Source organism: Protopterus annectens, chromosome 9.part0, assembly GCF_019279795.1.
Source record: "Protopterus annectens isolate FY-2018-M chromosome 9.part0, PAN1.0, whole genome shotgun sequence".
Classification (NCBI taxonomy): domain Eukaryota; kingdom Metazoa; phylum Chordata; order Ceratodontiformes; family Protopteridae; genus Protopterus; species Protopterus annectens.
In genome coordinates, this window is record NC_056743.1 from 1,691,750,320 (window position 1) to 1,691,772,446 (window position 22,127).

General features: G+C 46.2%; 1 protein-coding gene across 1 annotated transcript in view; it reads left to right on the top strand.

The window, feature by feature from the left end:
• Window positions 1–22,127, top strand: part of KEAP1 (kelch like ECH associated protein 1) — a gene marked incomplete in the record, with an annotated part of 750,841 nt that overhangs the window by 214,445 nt on the left and 514,269 nt on the right.

The following is a 22,127-nucleotide window of genomic DNA, read 5'->3' on the forward strand; positions in this document are numbered from 1 at the left end:
TTCTGATTCGCAGGCCTCTACTGAGACCCATTTGGAGTTCGGTATGCCGCGAGATGCTGCATCTATGAAACCTGCGGTCTGTACCTTGGATGGGACTGGAGCCGCTGTGCAGGCACCGACTTCTGAGGGTGTATTCAGGCCTATGGACTTGCATATTAAACAGACTCCTCTTTCTTCTTTTAGGCCTAAATCTCGAACCATGCCTAAAAAACTGACACCCAGGCCGCATGCTCAGGCCTCTATGCCTAAAAAACAAATAAGAATGGCTGAAGATCTTATAACTTTAATCAGGGGGAAGCCAGCCAGCCTCCCCCTTCTAAGAGACTAGGACTGAAGTTATTTATGAATCTTCTGACCTGGATTCTGATTTTTCTGATGTTCATCGTGCATACAGCTGCAGTAATCACATATGGGATGTCCTTCATGGATGCATCTGCAGTCATAACAACTGGGTTGTCCTGTCGTCAGGCAGCCCTTCGGTCGGCCGGATTCCAAAGTCCGGGTCCGGCTACGGCTGATGTCGCACTTCACCCGACGTCATCTCTGCTGGTCTTCGGGTATAAAGGCATCAGCTGACGCCATTTTCCTCTGTCTTTCTTGCCGCGTGGCGCCCGAAGCAGAAGCTGTTCGCAAGTGCCGGTCGGTCAGATCCAGAGATTACTACTTCCGAATACCTTCAAGACTTCTAAAGCTAAGTACCCCGTTGGGGACTCTTTCTTGCCTCAGCCGATGTCAGAAAAAGTCAATAACTGTTTAACTTGTGGGAAACAAATACCTCATAAAGATTTCCACTCCTACTGTTTGCCTTGTTTAGGCCCAGACTACGATGTAGCAGCCTGTTTGGCCTGTGCTTCATTCAACCGACGAACGCTTAGGCGTCGGTCGGAGTTTGCTGAACAGTTTTTCGGCTCTGATTTTGTGTACATTATGCCGTCGGATCCTCCGACTACCCAAATTATTAAAAAACGCAAAGAAAAAGACCGACACTGCGGTCCGGTTTCGCCGAAACCATGGTTAAGCAAACCGCGAGTGTCTCGGTTTCGGCTGAAACCGAGAAAACTGATCAGAGTACAGCCGAATCAATGACTACTACTGAGGATCCGGCTACTTTACTTGAATCAGCCTCAGAAATTTTACCTACTACAGTGGTTACTAGTGACTTATCAGACACCATCCCTTTGGATGTCTCTACCCCAGCACGTGGTGCTGCTAGGCCTCCTGCAGCCATGTCTATTAAGGCCTTTGCCAGGGCTAAAGCAGCCAAATCTACTAAATCAGTGCCTGCTAAACCCCCCCCCAACCAGGCCCACCAGGCCCACTTCTAGTTCACAAATGCTTACTCTGGCAGAACATTTAATATCCTTAATTAGGCGATCTCAATCTCACCCAGACAGGGCCTCTCAGCCCCCAGAAAAGAGACCTAGAGCAGAGCCCCTCGAGCCTGTGTCCTCTGATGATTCTGCGGATGACTCGGACATTACAGACCAGCCAGAGGCTCCTTTCTCCAATTATGAAGACTCAGATGCTGAAGAATCCATTCCAACTGCTTCTCCACCAGAAGAATTCTCCTTTGGGGAAACCTTACATGCCATGAGAGAACAATTCCAATGGCAGCAACAGGATTTCTCAGATTCCAGTTTGTTTGGTACACCTGCTCAGCAGGTAATGAAGAAAATGGAAGAAAAGGCAAAATCTGTACAAACGGTTAAAGATTTCTTGCAGGTTCAGCCCCCAAGGTTTAGCAGGAACTGGCCTGCCAAAAATTGGTCATTTCCTGATTCCACAAGATCCCAAAGGGGCAGGAATAGACGTTCCAGAGGTAGAAATCAATCCAGAGGGGGTGCCTACAGAGGACGACAGTGGCAAGGTAATAACAGAGGCACAGGCACAGCCACTACCACTACAACAGGACAATCACAGTGACTTGATTCTAACTCTGCCTACCAGGGAACAAATAGCAGCACCATTAGGCGGAAAATTAACCTTATTTTCAAAGAACTGGCACTATATCACAAAAGACAAGTGGATTTTGCAAACCATAGACCAAGGTTACCGTTTCCACTTCCACACTTTACCAGTCAAAAGAGGAATGCCAAACCTGCCTCCAAATCAAAAAACAGAAGCTCTACAGCAGATAATGCAATTAACAAAGATGAGAGCTGTGGAAAGAGTACCAATAACAGAACAAGGCAAAGGATTCTACTCCAGACTATTCCTAGTCCCAAGAAAGGAAAAAAGTTGGAGACCTATTCTCGACCTGTCCACCTTAAACACATACATCATTGTCCCAAAATTCAAAATGCTGACCCTACAGCAACTTCTTCCCATGCTGGGCAAGGAGTGTTGGCTGGTAACTCTAGATCTCAAGGAGGCATACCTGCACGTCCCCATTCGACCAATTTGCAGAAGATACCTCAGATTTCTTGCAGGATCAGAGCACTATCAATTCTCAGCATTGCCCTTTGGCTTATCTACTGCGCCCAGAGTATTCACAAAATGCCTGGCATCAGTAATCGCCCACTGCAGACTACAGGGAATCCAAATTTATCCATACCTGGACGACTGCCTGATACAAGGGCACAACAAAAGCAAGCTGACAACAGATTTACAAAGGGTCATTTATTTGCTACAAGCACTGGGATACACAGTCAATTTACAAAAGTCAAGGCTGATTCCATCCCAAACAAGGACATTCTTGGGCGCGGAATTGGACACAGTAAAACAAATGGCATTCCTAACTGCAGAAAAACAAAAAGATCTCCCTCTTTACTTCTTGGCACTAACAAACCAGAACAAGCTATCAGCAAGAAAAGTTCTGCAGGCCTTGGGCTTCATGGCATCATGCATAATCTTGGTTCCACATGCCAGACTGCATATGAGAAAACTACAGTGGTACCTAAAGAATTTATGGTCCCAACACAGGCACAGCCTAGAAGCAGAAATTCCACTACTCCCATGCCTAAAACAGGAGTTCCTATGGTGGGCTCAAGCATGCCAGTCAAACCCAGGCCTGCCCTTTCACAACTATCAAGCAAGCCAAACCATCACAACAGACGCCTCAGACCTAGGATGGGGGGCTCACATGCTGGACAAATGCATAAGGATTGTGGACGAAGGACCAGCTTCACCTACACATCAACCTAAAAGAAATGCTGGCAGTAAAACTGGCAATCCAAAAATTCAGACCATTTCTCAAAGAAGGCCATTTGATGATAAGGACAGACAACACCACAGTCATGTGGTACATCAACAAACAGGGAGGCACTCATTCATACCCCTATGCAGAATGACTTTGGACCTTTGGAACCTGGCACTCAGCTACAACATCCAGTTACAGGCAATGTTTGTACCGGGAAAGGAGAACACTCTAGCAGACATGTTAAGCAGAACCACCTCGGATGCTCACGAATGGATGCTACACCCGGACATCTTCAAGACCATCGCAAAGAAATGGGGAATGCCACAGATAGACCTATTCGCTTCCCCTCTCAATCACCAGCTCAAAAAATTCTGCACAAGGACATTCCATCCACTTGCATGGAAAGTGGATTCGCTCTCCTTCAGCTGGAAAGGTCTGACAGCATATGCATTCCCACCTCTTCCCTTGATACACAAGGTATTACTAAAAATCAAGGAGGAACGTCCAAGGATAATCCTGATAGCTCCGAACTGGCCGAGACAACACTGGTACCCATTGCTGAGGAGCATGTCTCAGGACAAAATGTGGTCAATACCCCTGATGCCTTTGATGTTAACTCAGAACAACTACAGCATCATGCATCCAAACCTAAAAACGTTGCAATTGACTGCATGGCACATCACATAGCAGCAACCAATCCAGATCTCTCCCAAAGGGTTAAAGACATTATCCTTGAAGCCCGCAGACCTTCAACTAGAAGGAACTATGCAGGGAAATGGAAAAGGTTTGTCATTTGGAGTGCTGAAAGAGGAAAAGATGTGTCGAATATAGATATTGCTAACATTCTGGAGTACTTGGCAGAGCTTCTGCATACAGGCCTGTCCTATTCCTCCATCAAGATACATGCATCAGCTATTTCAGCAGAATACACCTTTGATCCACCTGTCTTCTCGCATCCTCTACTCAGGCAGTTCCTCAGAGGGATCAAGAATGTAAAACCTCCTAGGAAACCACCACTGCCAGCTTGGGATTTGAACTTTGTGCTAGAAAAGTTGACACTCGCACCTTTTGAGCCAGCAGCAACAGCAGACCTACAGCATCTACCATGGAAAACTGCTTTCCTACTGGCAATAACCTCAGCAAGGAGGGTTTCTGAACTTCAGGCCCTAATGGCAGTACAACCCTTCCTAATCTTCCACCAAGATAGAGTGTCCATGAGGACTAATCCTACATTTATGCCTAAGGTGGTATCCAGAGTGTCTTTAAACCAGGCAATCCACCTACCTACCTTCTTCCCCAACCCACAAAACAGAGGGGAAAGAATACTGCATACCTTGGATGTACACAGACAGCTACGCTACTACCTGGACAGAACAAAAAGTAACAGAAAAACTGACCAGCTTTTTGTAGCCTATGCAACAGGAAGGGAAGGAAAAGCAATTTCCAAACAGACAATCTCCAAATGGATAGGAAACTGCATACGATTCTGTTACTCCTTCCATGGAAAACCAATTCCACAGAACATACGGCCTCATTCTACAAGAGCAACAGCCACTACCACAGCCTTCTTACGAGGAGTGGCAACCAAGGACATCATTGAGGCGGCTACTTGGACCTCCGTGCATACATTTGCCAAGCATTATAATTTACCTCTGTATTCCAGATCCCGAGCAGGGTTTGCCACTGCTGTACTGCAAGGGATCCTAACCACACCATAATCTATTCTTCCTCCTCCCCTAGTTGGCTATGGTATTCTACCCAGTTGTTATGACTGCAGATGCATCCATGAAGGACATAGTACAGTTTTGTACCTACCATAAATGTAGATGTCCGAACTGGATAGCATCTGCAGTCAGGATTACCCTCCCTCCTTCCCCTCTGTGGTACTCCTAGGGTATTTACCCTCCTAATAGCTAGCTGGTGGGGGGAGTCTCTTGTGGTGTATTTGTTTGTATATATGTACATACATGCTTATTTTTGGTGTTTGCCTTCTACCTTTTTGGAAACATTGGCATTTTACCCAAAATTTAGCCTTCCAAGAGGGCAACTGGCATCTGGGGCAAGAAACACTGAGGAAAATGGCGTTGGCTGATGCCTTTATACCCAAAGACCAGCAGAGATGATGTCGGGTGAAGTGCGACATCAGCTGTAGCCGGACCCGGACTTTGGAATCCGGCCGACCGAAGGGCTGCCTGACGACAGGACAACCCAGTTGTTATGACTGCAGATGCTATCCAGTTCGGACATCTACATTTATGGTAGGTACAAAACTGTACTTTCTCTGCCGTCAGGCGGGTCCTCGGTCGGCCGAATTCCAAAGTCTTGGTCCGGCATCGGTTGTTGTCGCTTTCTTTCCTGATGTCAGTGCGACTGGTATATAAGACACAGCCGACGCCATGTTCTTCAGTCTTTTTTGCCGCGCAGTGCCCGAAGCAGAAGCAGTTCGCAAGTGCCGGTCGGCCAGCTCCTGAATTTACGAAAAATTGGAAACCGAAGTCTTCATTAAAGCTAAGTACCCCATTGGGGAAACTTTTCTTGCCTCAGACCGATGTCAGAAAAAGTTAACAATTGTATTTCTTGTGGGAAGCAAATACCGCATAAGGATTTCCATTCCCTCTGCATACCTTGTTTAGACCCAGACCACGACGTCTCGGGCTGTCGCTTTTGCGCTACCTTCAATAAGCGCACTATTAAGCGTCGGGCGGAGTTCGCCCAACACTTTTTCGGTAAAGCCTTTGATTATAAAATGTCTGAGACTCCGACTACCATTTTGTCCAAAAAACGCAAGGACAAGGATCGACATGCGAGGTCTGCGGTCCCCACCAACACCACGCCAAAACAGACTACACGTGGTCCGGTTCTCAGCGAGAAGCCTATGCAGTCCCTGACTACCGACGATGCCTCTTTGGCGGGGTCTTCTGTAACCGAGACCGCAGGTACCTTGGCCCTTACCCAGACTACAACCACCGAAGCCACTGTGAGCATTGAGCCTCCTAATGTGGACAGGTCCACTTCCACCCATGGTGTCTTTAGACCCTCATCTTCCTTTTCAATTAAGGCCTTTACTAAGTCCAAATCAGCCAGGCATCCCAAGAGGCCTGTTGCACAGGGCCCATCTCCAGGCCCCATGCCTAAAAAGCAAATGCGTAAGATGGCTGAGGATTTAATTACTCTTATCAGGGGTTCCCAACCCCCTCCAGACAAGAGACCCAGAGTGGAGGAAGATTCTCCCTCTTCTGATCAGGGCTCCATTTTTTCAGATCATTCGGATATAGAGGAACACTCTTTTTCCCCTTTTGAAGATTCTGACGCAGAGCAGTCCATTCCTTCTGTATCCCCTCCTGAGGATTTTTTCTTTGGGGAAACCTTGCACACCTTGAGGGAACACTTCCATTGGGAAGGCCAAGACTTTTCTGATTCCAAGAAAAGACTTCGGGAATTTCTTTTGTTACCTCAACACAGACCTCTGGCGATACCTCCTGTCTTGGACATACTGGATGATGTTTATTCGGAGGCTTGCCTTAATCCGGATTCCCTGCCTCCTGCCCCAGTCAAGCCTGATAGGTACTACAGAGTTCCTAACTCTCACCAATTTCTGTACAAAAGCCATAATGCTGACCCTGAAACCATTTCTCAAGGCCCCAAGGGAATGAAGGCCTCTACTGCTAAGAATCCACTACCTTCCGAAAGAGAGTCAAGATCCTTAGAAAGGTGGGGAAAAAAGGTATATATCTCGGCCACCCTAGCCATGAGGGCCTTAAATTGTCAGTTTCATATGCTTAAATATCAGCAGTTTCTGTTATCACAATTAAGAAATAAAATGTCTCAACCTGAACAACCAGATTTGAAGGAGTTGCAGGATATGATGCATAGTGCAGAGCAAGTGGGTAAACGCACCTTACAATGTGGCTATGATGCTCTAGAGGCCTCAAGTAGAGCTGCTGTTACAGGATCAGTTATTCGTAGACATGCATGGCTTGGGGAACAAATCTTGCCTGATCATGTGAAAGCTGAACTACTAGATGCTCCTTTACAAAAGGATGTGTTATTTGGTACTAATGCTGAGGAGATACTACGGGAAAAAAAAGCCAAATCTATGCAATCTGTCAAAGCTTTTCTACAGGTTCAACCACCACGTTTTAGCAGAAATTGGCCTTCAAAAAACTGGTCCTTTCCAGCCATGGACAGGCCCCAAAGAGGTAGATACAGGCGCTCAAGGGGCAGAGGGCAATCACAAGGATCATATAGAGGCAGGCAATGGCAAACTCCAGCACCAAGAGGTGGCGAAGACAGTGCACAACAATATAGGAAACAAACCCAATGACTTCCCCCTTTCCATGCCAAGCAAGTCTCAGCTGGCAGCACCCTTGGGAGGAAAGCTGGCATTATTTACAAGAAATTGGCATATTGTCACAACAGACAAATGGATCCTGGACATTATAGATAGAGGCTACAGATTTCATTTTCACACACTACCAAAAATGAGAGGCATGCCAAACCTGCCACACAATCAAAGGGCAGAGGCACAACTACAAATTTCAAAGCTCATAGACATGAAAGCTATTCAAGAGGTACCTACTCACGAACAAGGCCAAGGTTTTTATTCCAGGCTATTTCTGGTACCAAGGAAAGGAACCGACTGGAGACCCATTTTGGACTTATCCATCCTAAACACATTCTTACTCGTACCAAAATTCAAGATGCTCACATTACAGCAGCTTCTTCCCATGCTGGACAAGGAGTTTTGGCTGGTAACATTGGACCTCAAGGAGGCATACCTGCATGTCCCAATCAGACAAAGCTGCAGAAGATACCTCAGATTTCTTGCAGGTTCAATATACTATCAATTCTCTGCATTGCCCTTTGGCTTATCTACTGCGCCCAGAGTATTCACGAAATGCCTGGCATCAGTAATTGCCTACTGCAGACTTCAAGGGATACAGATTTACCCTTATTTGGACGACTGCCTGATCCAAGCGGACAGCAAGCACATACTTCTGGATCATCTGGCTTATGCAACACGGTTACTGAACTCTCTGGGATACACAATCAACAAAGAGAAATCCAGATTAACACCATCTCAGAAAATAACTTTCCTGGGTGCCAACTTGGACACAAACACCCAGATGGCCTATCTTACGCCAGAAAAACAGGGGCAACTAACTCAGTACTTCAAAATACTAGCAAATTGTACCAGGCTTACTGCAAGGAAAATCCTGCAGGCTCTGGGCTTCATGGCATCTTGCATTCTCTTAATCCCATGTGCAAAGTTGCATATGAGGAAACTTCAATGGTACCTAAAAAACCTATGGTCTCAACACAGCCACAGTTTGGAAACAATAATACCAATAATTCCATGTTTGCAAAAGGAATTTCTGTGGTGGGCCCAAGCATGTCAAACAAATACAGGTCTCCCATTCAGCAAGCCTCAAGGAAATCAAGTCATCATAACAGACGCCTCAGATTACGCCGGGGGGGGGGGCGCACATGACAGACAGGTGCATTCAGGGCAAATGGTCCCAAACAGAAAAGCACCTACACATCAATCAAAAAGAAATGCTAGCAGTGGTAAATGCAATTACAGCTTTCAAGGAACTCCTGCATCCAGGACAATTACTGATAAGAACAGACAACACCACAGTAATGTGGTACATAAACAAGGAGGAACACATTCATATCCCCTGTGCAGACTAGCCATGACACTTTGGAACTTGGCTCTGGAATGGCAAATCGAACTTCAAGCACAGTACTTGCCAGGTTTGGAAAACACGCTGGCAGACAATCTAAGCAGAAATATGACAGACCCACACGAATGGAAGTTACATCCTCAAGTGTTTACAAAGATAACCCAAGCGTGGGGGAGGCCAGACATAGATCTCTTCGCCTCCCACAGGAATCATCAATTGGAAAAGTTTTGTTCAAGGACCTTTCATCCAAAGGCCTGGAGAGTGGACGCCCTTTCATTCAGTTGGACAGCATGGACAGTTTACGCTTTCCCGCTTCTGTCTCTTCTGCCCAAGGTGCTCTTGAAAGCAAGAGCAGACAGACCGGAGATGATACTGATTGCTCCAGACTGGCCAAGACAACACTGGTATCCACTCCTGAGGAGCCTAACACATACTCCTCCCTGGCCTCTACCTCTAATGCCTCTTCTGTTGACTCAGCACAGCTACAAAACTCTTCACAGCCAGCTGAAAACACTCAAATCTCGCTGCATGGAAAGTTCCTTAACACCTCAACAGACCCTACTCCCCAAAGAGGTGCAGGATGTCATTTTGGAGGCCAGAAGACCATCTACTAGAAAGGCTTACTCTGCAAAATGGAAACGGTTTTGCTCTTGGAATGAGAAAAACGGCCAGGACCCTAGAAAATTGAATTTGCCTCAGGTACTACAGTATCTAGCTGAGCTGCTGAACAGTGGACTTTCATTTTCCTCCATAAAGATCCATGCCTCAGCCATTTCTGCAGAATTCAACACGGATCCACCCTTATTCTCTCACCCACTCTTAAGACAGTTCCTCAGAGGGGCTAAGAATATAAGACTACCAAGGAAACAACCAGTGCCAGACTGGGATCTTAATTACATTTTAGAAAAATTAACATTGCCTCCCTTTGAACCAGCTGCCTCAACAGATTTGCAATATTTGTCTTGGAAAACAGCTTTCCTTCTGGCCATTACCTCAGCTCGTAGGGTTTCGGAACTACAAGCCCTCATGGCTGTGCAGCCCTTTCTCATCTTCCATCAGGACAGGATTTCCCTTCAAACCAACCCATCATTTATGCCTAAAGTGGTATCCAGGATAGCTTTAAATCAGGCCATACACTTACCTACCTTTTACCCCAATCCTCAAAACAAAGGGGAAAGGCTGCTACACTCCTTAGACATCCATAGACAGCTACGTTACTATTTGGACAGAACAAAGTCCTTCAGGAAATCAGAGCAACTTTTTGTGTCCTATGCTGTAGGAGCTCAAGGGAAGCCAGTTACCAAACAGACATTTTCAAAATGGATAGGCCACTGCATACGGTTTTGTTACTCCTATCATGGAAAATCTGTCCCTACAGGCATCAGATCCCACTCCACCAGGGCCACAGCTACCTCTACAGCCTTCCTCAGAGGAGTTCCTACCAAAGATATTTTGGAGGCAGCCACTTGGAGTTCTGTGCATACCTTCACAAAACACTACCACCTGCCTTTATATTCCAAAATTAGAGCAGGCTTTGCCACTGCTGTCTTGCAGGGCATTCTGGCGCATCCCTGATGTCCTTCAAGGATGCATCTGCAGTCCTTACAAATGGGTTGTCCTGTCGTCAGGCAGCCCTTCGGTCGGCCGGATTCCAAAGTCTGGGTCTGGCCTCGGCTGGTGTCGCACTTCACCCGACGTCATAGCTGCAGTTCTTCGGGTATAAAGGCATCAGCCGACGCCATTTTCCTCAGTCTTTCTTGCCGCGTGGCGCCCGAAGCAGAAGCTGTTCGCAAGTGCCGGTCGGTCAGAAACAGAGATTACTACTACAAAGTACCGAAGACTTCTAAAAAGCTAAGTACCCCGTTGGGGACTCTTTCTTGCCTCAGCCGATGTCAGAAAAAGTGAATAACTGTTTAACTTGTGGGAAACAAATACCTCATAAAGATTTCCACTCTTACTGCTTACCTTGCTTAGGCCCAGACCACGACGTAGCAGCTTGTTTAGCCTGTTCTTCTTTCAACCGACGGACGCTTAGACGTCGGTCGGAATTTGCTGAAGAGTTTTTCGGCTCCGATTTTGCTTGCATTATGCCGTCGGATACTCCGACTACACAAATTTCTAAAAAGCGCAAGGAAAAGGACCGACACTCGCGGTCCGCGGTTCTGGCCGAAACCACGGTTAAGCCAACCGCGAGTGTCTCGGTTTCGGCTGAAACAGAGTCCACGGTTCTTCCTCCGGCCGAAAGCTTGCCACTTACCGAGGCCTCCTCCAGCCTGGCTGAATCTGCTACTGAAATCCCACCTGCTCTTGCAGGTTCACAGAATTTATCTGTTACTATTCCTTTGGATATTTCTACCCCTGCACGTGGAGCTGCTAGGCCTCCTGCATCCATGTCGATTTAAGGCCTTTGCCAGGGCTAAAGCAGCAAAATCTACCAAATCTGTACCTGCTAAGACCCCCTCTCACAGGCCTAGCTCTAGTTCACAAATGCTTAGTCTTGCAGAGGATCTCATTTCTTTGATCCGGGGATCCCAACCACATCCAGACAGGGCCTCTCACCCACCTCCAGAGAAGAGAACTAGAGTAGAGCCCCCTGAGCCAGTTTCTTCAGATGGCTCCTCTGATGAATCAGATAATTTAAACCCTCCAGAGGGCCCCTTTTCTCCTTATGAGGACTCTGATGCAGAGGAGTCCATTCCTTCTGCCTCTCCGCCTGAGGAATTTTCTTTTGGGGAAACCTTGCATGCTGTGAGGGAACAATTTCAATGGCAGGGCCAGGATTTTTCAGACTCTAGGAAAAGGCTTAGAACCTTTCTGCATTTGCCACAACATAGGCCTTTAGCCATTCCTCCAGTACTTCTGTTGTAGATGATGCTTTTAATGATGCTTGTACTGCTCGTGATTCTCTTCCTCCGGCCCCTGCTAAGCCCGATAGGTACTACAGGGTTCCGGACACCCATTATCATTTGTATAAGGCCCTTTTTGCAGATCCTGAAACTATCTCCCAGGGACCCAAGGCTGTAGCAGCTACTTCTACCAAAAACCCCCTCCCCTCTGAAAGGGAATCTAGGTCCTTGGAGAGATGGGGTAAAAAAGTTTACACTTCTGCTACTCTTTCAGCTAGGGCCTTGAACTGCCAATTTCACATGATTCAGTATCAGGAATTTGTTAGACCAATTAACTAAAAAACTGTCCTCGGATGAACCATTAGACAAAAAATCTGTACAGGAAATGGTACATAACATTCAACAGGTCAGTAATCATTCCTTAAAATGCGGCTATGATGCACTGGAGGCTTCCTTTAGATCAACCATGACTGGCACAGTGATCAGAAGACATGCATGGTTAAAAGAGCAGTCCTTACCAGACCATGTTAAATCAAAGCTCCTTGATGCTCCTATGGATAAGCTCAATTTGTTTGGCTCCCCTGCGCAGCAGGTGCTGAAGAAGGTGGAAGAGAAAGCAAAATCTGTCCAGACAGTCAAGGATTTCTTACAGGTCCAGCCTCCAAGGTTTAGCAGGAACTGGCCTTCCAAAAATTGGTCCTTTCCAGACTCCTCCAGAGCTCCGAGAGGCAGGAATAGGCGCTCAAGAGGCAGGGGTCAATCCAGAGGTGCCTACAGGGGACGTCAGTGGCAGGCTAACAACCAGCGAGGTACAGCCACAGATCCAGCCACCACCACCTCCACAGGACAATCACAGTGACTTGGCTCTGGCACCGCCTACCAGGGAACAACTAGAGGCACCCCTAGGCGGGAAGCTAGCCTTATTTTCAGTAAACTGGCATTACATCACAGGAGACAAATGGATTTTACAGACAATAGACCAAGGTTACAGGTTTCACTTCCATACTCTACCAAGGAAGAGAGGAATGCCAAACCTACCTCCAAATCAGAAGAAAGAAGCTGTAGAACAAATAACTCACTTACTAAGGATGAGAGCTATAGAAAGGGTACCATCTATGGAACAAGGGCAAGGATTTTACTCCAGACTCTTCCTGGTACCAAGAAAAGAAAACCAATGGAGACCTATTCTCGACCTGTCCGCTTTAAACACATACCTCATTGTTCCAAAATTCAAAATGCTGACCCTACAGCAGCTTCTTCCCATGCTGGGCAAGGAGTCTTGGCTGGTAACTCTAGATCTCAAGGAGGCATACCTGCACGTCCCCATACGACCAAATTGCAGAAGATACCTCAGATTTCTTGCAGGATCAGAGCATTATCAATTCTCAGCATTGCCCTTTGGCTTATCTACTGCACCCAGAGTATTCACGAAATGCCTGGCATCAGTAATTGCTCCTTGCAGGCTTCAGGGAATTCAAATTTACCCTTACCTGGACTGCCTGCTACAAGCGGACAACAAAAACAAATTAACAAAAGATTTGGAAAGGGTCATTTATCTACTACAAGCCCTGGGATACACAGTCAATACAAAAAAGTCAAAGCTGATACCATCCCAAAGGATAACCTTCTTGGGTGCAGATCTGGACACATCAAAACAAGTGGCTTTCCTGACCGTAGAAAAACAGGAGCAACTCCCTTTGTACTTCATGGCATTAACAAAGCAGAACCAGCTAACAGCAAGAAAAGTCCTGCAAGCTCTCGGTTACATGGCATCCTGCATAATATTGATTCCACATGCCAGACTACATATGAGAAATTTACAGTGGTACCTAAGGAATTTATGGTCTCAGCACAAGCACAGCCTAGAAACCCAAATTCCGATAATTCCATGCCTGAAACAAGAATTCCAATGGTGGGCTCAGGCCTGTCAATCAAACAAGGGACTGCCCTTCCACAGCACTCAACCAAGCCAGACCATCACAACAGACGCCTCAGACCTCGGTTGGGGGGCACACATGCTGGACAAGTACATACAAGGCTTATGGACTCAAGACCAGCTGCACCTACACATAAATCAAAAGGAAATGCTGGCAGTAAAACTGGCAATTCAGGCATTCATACCATTTCTTCGACAGGGTCAACTGCTGATAAGGACAGACAACACCACAGTTATGTGGTACATCAACAAACAGGGAGGTACACATTCATACCCTCTTTGCCGGATGGCAATGGACCTCCTGGAATATGGCACTGCGCTTCAACATTCAGCTACAAGCACTTTTTGTGCCAGGAAAAGAAAATATACTAGCAGACATCCTAAGCAGAACCACCACGGATGCCCACGAATGGATGCTGCATCCGGACATCTTCAAAACCATTACAGGGAAATGGGGACTACCAGAAATAGACTTATTTGCATCCCCACACAATCACCAACTGAAAAAATTTTGCACAAGGATGTACCACCCACTTGCTTGGAAAGTGGACTCCCTGTCTTTCAGTTGCCTATGCATTCCCACCTCTTCCTTTGATGCAGAAGGTGCTATTGAAGATCAAAGAAGACCGTCCAAGGATCATCCTGATAGCTCCAGACTGGCCAAGGCAACATTGGTACCCATTACTGAGGAGTATGTCTCGGGAACAAATATGGCCTCTACCTCTAGTTCCCTTGCTGTTAACACAGAACAACTTCAAAACCCTGCATCCAAACCTGAAAACACTGCAGCTGGCTGCCTGGAACATTGCATAAGACCTAATAACCCAGATTTATCTCAAAGGGTTAAAGACATTATCATGGAGGCTCGCAGACCCTCAACAAGAAAAAATTATTCAGCAAAATGGAAAAGATATCTCATTTGGAGTACTGCAAAAGGAGAGAATGTGTCACTGGTAAACATAACTAACATCCTAGAATACTTGGCAGAGCTCTTCCACAACGGCCTGTCCTATTCTTCCATTAAGATTCATGCATCAGCTATTTCAGCAGAATACAACTTGGATCCTCCAGTCTTCTCACATCCTCTGCTCAGGCAGTTTCTGAGAGGGATTAAGAATGTAAAGCCACCTAGGAAGCCACCATTGCCAGCTTGGGACTTGAACTTTGTGCTAGAAAAGTTGACACTCCCTCCTTTCGAGCCAGCAGCAACAGCCGAATTACAGTACTTATCATGGAAAACTGCTTTCCTGCTTGCAATCACTTCAGCAAGAAGGGTATCTGAGCTACAGGCATTAATGGCAGTACAGCCCTTCCTGATCTTCCATCAAGATAGAGTGTCCATGAGAACTAACCCTACTTTTATGCCAAAGGTGGTCTCCAGGGTGTCTTTAAATCAAGCTATCCACCTACCTACATTCTTCCCCAACCCACAGAACAGGGGAGAAAGAATGCTGCATACCTTGGATGTACATAGACAATTACGTTACTACCTGGACAGGACCAAGAGCAATAGAAAAACTGACCAGCTACTGGTAGCATATACAACAGGAAAGGAAGGAAAAGCAATTTCAAAACAGACAATCTCTAAGTGGATAGGAAATTGCATTAGATTTTGTTACTCCTACCATGGGAAGAAAACTCCAGAAAACATCAGACCTCACTCTACAAGGGCTACAGCCACTACCACAGCTTTTTTACGAGGAATGGCTACCAAAGACATTTTAGAGGCTGCTACTTGGAGCTCCGTGCATACATTTGCCAAGCATTATAATTTACCTTTATACTCCAGATCCCGAGCAGGTTTTGCCAGGGATCTTAACTACACCATAATCTTATTTCTCCTCCTCCCCCAGTTTGGCTATGGTATTCTACCCATTTGTAAGGACTGCAGATGCATCCTTGAAGGACATAGTACAGTTTTGTACCTACCATAAATGTAGATGTCCGATGGGCATGCATCTGCAGTCAGGATTACCCACCCTCCTTCCCCTCTGTGGTACTCCTAGGGTATTTGCCCATCTTGTAGCTAGCTGGGGGAATCTATTATGGTGTATTTGTTTGTATATATATACATACATGCTTATTTTTTGTTTGCTCTCTACTATTTGGAACCATTTGCATTTATCCAAATTTAGCCTTCCTAGGGGGCACCTGGCATCTGGGGCAAGAAACACTGAGGAAAATGGCGTCGGCTGATGCCTTTATACCCGAAGAACTGCAGCTATGACGTCGGGTGAAGTGCGACACCAGCCGAGGCCAGACCCAGACTTTGGAATCCGGCCGACCGAAGGGCTGCCTGACGACAGGACAACCCATTTGTAAGGACTGCAGATGCATGCCTATCGGACATCTACATTTATGGTAGGTACAAAACTGTACTTTCCACCTAGTGCCTTCCACCCTGTGCGTAGGTTTGGGATTCTACCCATATGTGATTACTGCAGCTGTATGCACGATGAACATAGTACAGTTTTGTACCTACCATAAATGTAGATGTTAGAGTGCTAATACAGCTGCAGTACAGGTTTCCCTCCCTCCTACCCCTCTTGGTAAAGGACTAGTGGCTAACACCTCCTCTTGCAACCTAATGTGGGGTTATCCTTCTATGGTGTATTTGCTTGCAACTACTATTTTTTGATTACATTGCATTACTTGTGTGTGTGTATGTATATATATGTATATATATAAATTTATGTATTGCCTTCCTTCTGGGGGCACCTGACATCTGGGGCAAGAAAGACTGAAGAACATGGCGTCGGCTGTATCGTATATACCCCTGTCGCACTGACGTCAGGAAAGAAAGCGACAACAACTGACGCCGGACCAAGACTTTGGAATTCGGCCGATCGAGGACCCGCCTGACGGCAGAGAACCCATATGTGATTACTGCAGCTGTATTAGCACTCTTAACATCTACATTTATGGTAGGTACAAAACTGTACTATTCTTCTGATGATCTGGATTTGCCCTTATCTACTTATGAGGATTCTGATGCAGAGGACTCTATTCCCTCTGCTTCCCCTCCAGAGGATTTATCTTTCGGTGAAACCTTACATATCTAAGGGAGCATTTCCACTGGGAAAGCCAGGATTTTTCTGATTCAAAAAAGAGGCTTAGGGATTTCTTACTCCTGCCTCAGCATAGGCCTTTAGCAATTCCTCCTGTATTAGACATTGCTGATGATGCTTTTTCGGAATCTAATTTTGCCCCTGATTCTTTGCCTCCTGCTCCCAGAAAACCTGACGGATATTACAGGGTTCCTGATTCACACAAGTTCCTTTTAAAAATCCTATTGCGGATCCAGAGACTATTTCACAGGGACCCAAGGGCATTAAGGCTTCTACTGTTAAAAATCCTACCCCTTCTGATAGAGACTCCAGGGCGCTGGATAGATGGGGTAACCTTGGCCATTAGGGCTTTAAACTGCCAGTTTCATATGTTAGTGTCAACAGCATGTTATTGGATTGCTTAAACAGAAAATTATGTTGATTCCTAACTCTGCGATGAATAAAGAATTACAGGATTTAATGCACTCTGCTGAACAGGTTGGAAAACATACTTTGCAATGTGGATTTGATTCTTTGGAGGCCTCTTGCAGGGCTGATGTTATTGGTTCTGTGCTCAGAAGGTATACTTGGCTTAAGGAGCGATCTTTACATAATAATGTTAAAGCTAAATTGCTGGATGCACCCTTAAATCAGGACCGCCTGTTTGGCAACAAGGCTGAGGAAGTTCTTAAAAAGATGAAAGATCAAGCTAAATCTATGCAAACTGTTAAAGATTTCTTACACGTTCAGCCTCCTAGATTTAGTAGGCACTGGCCCTCTAAGAATTGGTCCCTTCCAGACTCTTCTAGGTCTTCTCAAGACAAACCCAGACATAGCAGGAACCCCAGGTTTCAGTCCCAGGAGTTGCACAAGACTAAGCAGTGGGGGGTTTCCGTACCCAAATCGGGGAGTAGTTAAGACTTCCCCCTATGGAAAACAGTCTCGATGACTTGCTTCTAAAACTTCCAAGCACTTCCCAACTGAATGCTCCTTTAGGTGGAAAGATTAGCCTGCAGGCCAAAAACTGGGAATTCATTACCCAGGGCAAATGGGTTTTAAATATAGTATCCCAAGGATACAGATTTCACTTCCACACCCTACCAACACCAAGCAGGTGGCCAGATCTACCCCCAGATCAGTGGGCAGATGCCCAAAATCAGGTACTCTAAGCATGGGGGCTATTCATTTGGTACCAGAAGAGGAAAAGGGAGCTATTCATTTGGTACCAGAAGAGGAAAAGGGACAAGGGTTCTATTAAAGAATTTTCTTGGTACACAGAAAATGCAGTACATGGCGTCCTATCCTGGACCTTTCTACTATAAATCCCTTTCTGGTGATTCCAAAATTCATGATGCTGACTCTTCACCAGCTGCTACCTATGCTAGTCAAAGATGCATGGTTGGCAACACTAAATTTAAAAGAAGCATACCTGCACATCCTGATCAGAGAATCTTGCAGAAGATACCTACGCTTCAAAGCAGATGTTCATCATGTATACTGCTGCAGTCATAACAGATGGGTTCTCCTGCCGTCAGGTGGGTCCTCGGTCGGCCGAATTCCAAAGTCTAGGTCCGGCGTCGGTTGTTGTCGCTTCTTCCCTGACGTCAGTGCGACAGGGGTATAAAGGAACCAGCCGACGCCATTTTCTTCAGTCTTTCTTGCTGCGCGGTGCCCGAAGCAGAAGCAGTTCGCAAGTGCCGGTCAGCCAGCTCCTGAGATTATGAAAATTTGGAAACCGAAGTCTTCTTAAAAGTTAAGTACCCCATTGGGGAAACTTTTCTTGCCTCAGACCGATGTCCGACAAAGTTAATGATTGTATTTCTTGTGGGAAGCAAATACCGCATAAGGATTTCCATTCCCTCTGTATACCTTGTTTAGGCCGAGACCACGACGTCTCTGCCTGTCGCTTTTGTGCTACATTCAACAAACGCACTATTAAGCGTCGGGCGGAGTTCGCCCAGCATTATTTTGGGAAAGCATTTAACTATACTATGTCGTCGGATACTCCGACTCCGGTTTTGTCTAAAAAACGCAAAGACAAGGACCGACACACAAGGTCCGCGGCCTCTACCGACACCACGCCAAAGCCGACTACACGTGGTCCGGTTCTCAGCGAGGCGCCTACCCAGCCCCTGATTACCGACTACACATTTGACGGTGTCTCCTGTGCCCGAGGTCGCAGGCTCCTCGGCCCACACCCCGAATACAGATACCGAAGCCACTCTTGGCGTTGAAACACAGAATGTGGACAGGTCCACCTCCACTCAAGGTGTCTTCAGACCTTCCTCTTTTTTCTCCATCAAGGCTTTCACAAAGTCTGAAGCTACCATGCACTCTGAGACCAGCTACACAGGGCCCATCTCCAAGCCCCATGCCTAAGAAACAGATGCTTAAAATGGCTGAGGATTTAATTACTCTAATCAGAGGTTCTCCGCCCCCACTGGACAAAAGGCCCAGAGTGGAGGAAGATTCCCCCTCCTCTGATCAGTGCTCCATTATTTCAGAGCACTCTGATCAGGAACAGTCTTACTCCCCTTTTGAAGACTCTGATGTGGAGGAGTCCATCCCTTCTGTATCGCCCCCCCTGAGGATTACTCATTTGGGGAAACTTTGCATACCTTAAGGGAACACTTCCACTGGGAAGGCCAGGATTATTCAGATTCCAAGAAAAGGCTCAGGGAATTTCTCTTGTTACCCCAGCATGGGCCTCTGGCTATACCTCCTGTCTTGGACATCCTAGATGATGTTTACTCGGAGGCCTGCCTTAACCCAAACTCTCTACCTCCAGCTCCAGTTAAGCCTGACAGGTACTACAGGGTTCCTGACTCACACCAATTTCTATACAAAAGCCATGCTGCTGACCCAGAAACCATCTCACAGGGCCCCAAGGGAGTTGAGGCCTCCATTGCCAAAAATCCATTGCCTTCCGAGAGAGATTCCAGGTCCTTAGAAAGGTGGGGAAAAAAGGTATATACCTCGGCTACCTTATGCATGAGGGCCTTAAACTGTCAGTTTCATATGCTAAAATACCAACAGTTTTTGTTGTCACAATTGAAAAGTAAAATGTCACAACCTGAACAACCAGACTTGGAGTTGCAGGATTTGATGCATAATGCAGAACAAGTGGGTACGCATACCTTACAATGTGGTTTTGATGCTCTAGAGGCCTCATGTAGAGCTGCTGTTACAGGATCAGTCATACGTAGGCATGCCTGGCTCAAGGAACAAGCCTTGCCTGATCATGTCAAAGCTAAATTACTAGACGCCCCTCTTCAAAAGGATGTACTGTTTGGTGCTAATGCTGAGGAAGTATTACGGAAAATGGAGGAAAAGGCTAAATCAATGCAAACTGTGAAAGAATTTCTACAGGTTCAACCCTCACATTTTAGTAGAAATTGGCCTTCCAAAAACTGGTCCTTTCCTGCCACAGACAGACCCCAAAGAGGCAGATACAGACGCCCGAGGGGCAGAGGACAGTCCCAAGGATCGTATAGAGGCAGACAATGGCAAGCTCCTACACAAAGAGGTGGTGAGGACAACTCGCAATCTTTCAGAAAGCAAACCCAATGACTTTCCCCTTTGCATGCCAACCAGGTCTCAAATGGCAGCCCCCTTAGGAGGAAAGCTGGCATTATTCTCAAAAAATTGGCATGTTGTCACAAAGGACAAATGGATCCTGGACATTATAAACAGAGGCTACAAATTACATTTTCACACCCTTCCAAAAATGAGGCATGCCAAACCTGCCACACAATCAAAGGGCAGAGGCACAAAGGCAAATTTCAGATCTCATAAACATGAAAGCTATTCAAGAGGTACCTACGCACGAACAAGGTCAAGGTTTTTATTCCAGGCTATTTCTGGTGCCAAGGAAGGGAAAAGATTGGAGACCTATTTTGGATCTATCCATCCTGAACACATTTCTACTCGAACCAAAATTCAAGATGCTCACTCTACAGCAACTTGTTCCCATGCTGGTTAAGGAGTCTTGGCTGGTTACATTGGACCTCAAGGAGGCATACCTGCATGTCCCAATCAGACAAAATTGCAGAAGGTACCTCAGATTTCTTGCAGGTTCAACCCATTATCAATTCTCTGCATTGCCCTTTGGCTTATCTACTGCGCCCAGAGTATTCACGAAATGCCTGGCATCAGTAATTGCATACTGCAGACTTCAAGGGATACAAATATACCCCTATTTGGACGACTGCCTGATCCAAGCGGACAGCAAGCACATTCTTCTGAAACATCTGGCTTATGTAATAATGTTATTGAACTCTCTGGGACACATAGTCAACAAAAAGAAATCAAGGCTAATACCCTCTCGGAAGATAATTTTCCTGGGTGCCAATTTGGACACAAACACCCAGATGGCCTACCTCACGCCAGAGAAGCAGGGGTAACTAATTCAATACTTCAGAACACTAGCAAATTGCACCAGGCTGACTGCAAGGAAAATCCTGCAGGCTCTGGGATTCATGGCATCTTGCATCTTACTAATCCCATGTGCAAAGCTGCATATGAGGAAACTACAATGGTACCTGAAAAACATATGGTCTCAACACAGCCACAGTTTGGAAACCATAATACCACTAATTCCATGTCTGCAAAAGGAATTTCTGTGGTGGGCTCAAACATGTCAAACAAACACAGGTCTTCCATTCAGCAAGCCTCAAGCAAATCACGTCATCACAACAGACGCCTCGGACTATGCCTGGGGGGCACACATGACAGACCGGTGCATTCAGGGCAAATGGTCCCAAAAAGAAAAGCACCTTCACATCAATCAAAAGGAAATGCTAGCAGTAATAAATGCTATTATAGCTTTCAAAGACCTTCTACAACCAGGTCAACTATTGATAAGAACGGACAACACCACAGTTATGTGGTACATAAACAAACAGGGAGGAACACATTCATACCCCCTATGCAGACTGGCCATGTCACTTTGGAACATGGCCATGGACTTACAAATGGAACTACAAGCACAGTACTTGCCAGGCAAGGAAAACACGCTGGCAGACAAGCTAAGCAGGAATATGACAGATCCACACGAATGGAAATTGCATCCAAAAGTTTTTACAGAAATAATCCAAGAATGGGGAAGGCCAGACATAGATCTCTTTGCCTCCCACAAGAATCATCAATTGACAAAATTCTGCTCAAGAATCTTCCATCCAAAGGCCTGGAGAGTGGATGCTCTTTCCTTCAGTTGGACATCAATGACAGTTTATGCCTTCCCTCCTCTTCCTCTGCTGCCCAACGTTCTATTAAAGACCAAAGCAGACAGACCAAAGATGATCCTCATTGCTCCGTACTGGCCAAGGCAACACTGGTACGCACTCCTGAGGAGCCTGACGCATTCCCCACCATGGACCCTGCCTCTAATGCCTCTTCTTCTGACTCAGCACAGCTTCAAAACTCTTCACAGTCAGCTAAAAACACACAGTCTAGCCGCATGGAAGATTCCTT